We start from the raw sequence: 936 nt of genomic DNA on the forward strand, positions 1-936 counted from the left end.
TTGAATTCATTAGTAAACAAAAGATATACTCAAATGCTTTGAGCTCATCAAAATCAAATAGGGTTTTAATCAATCACTCCACAGAAGAGGAGTTCTGTCTTAAGGGAATAATGTGGATGAAACGAGCTGGGCGATGGAGTCGGATTCATGCGGACAGTTCGGGCCGTAATAAGATGATTTGAGCTGGGAGCAGGGGATTTTGTTTGGACGCGGGGGAGGATGGAATGCAAGCTTGTATGATGACGTGGACGGTTGGGAATGAGCTCTATTTTGAGTATCGGGTGGATTACGTGGAAGATACTTTGGAATGAAAGGGACTTGCATGATGACGTGGGATGGACTTAGCAAGGAGTGAACAGGGGAGTTTGAGCTCAATAGATCTGGGTTCAGGGCTCATCCCAAATAAGTTTGACTTGTCCTGCATTCATTAAGCTTAATCAGCAAATAAATAAGTAAAACTCGAATTACCTTTAATAATTTATTCAAATGCAATGATGAAGGTAACACATTTTTTTTAGTTAAATTCATAAAATATATGAATTAAAATAATGATAAGTGCTATGAATAAGATATTAATTTATGCATTATTTAGCACTAATCACACCCCCAAACCTACATTTTGCTAGTCCTCAAGCAAATTAAAAAAAAACTAACTCACTTTCGCAGGAATCGCGATTGCATTTACCGTATGCAATAAGGCTTTAAACCCCTAGGTGGCCCTAGTGGACGAGTTTTGTCTCGTGAGGGTTTCCAGCTCAGATACCCACAAACTGTGTCAAAAGAATTTATTTATTATCTAATTTCAAATGCCTAAGTGTCACGAATTTCAAAAGCACACAAAGTTTTAATTACTAAGTCAGCCCAAATCCTAGGTCAAGATGCAACTTAAGTTGAAGTCATTAAGTTTCCGTTAGAGAGTTGTAAGACTTATTTATA

The sequence above is a fragment of the Phoenix dactylifera genome, unplaced genomic scaffold, assembly GCF_009389715.1.
Source record: "Phoenix dactylifera cultivar Barhee BC4 unplaced genomic scaffold, palm_55x_up_171113_PBpolish2nd_filt_p 001286F, whole genome shotgun sequence".
NCBI classification, from domain to species: domain Eukaryota; kingdom Viridiplantae; phylum Streptophyta; class Magnoliopsida; order Arecales; family Arecaceae; genus Phoenix; species Phoenix dactylifera.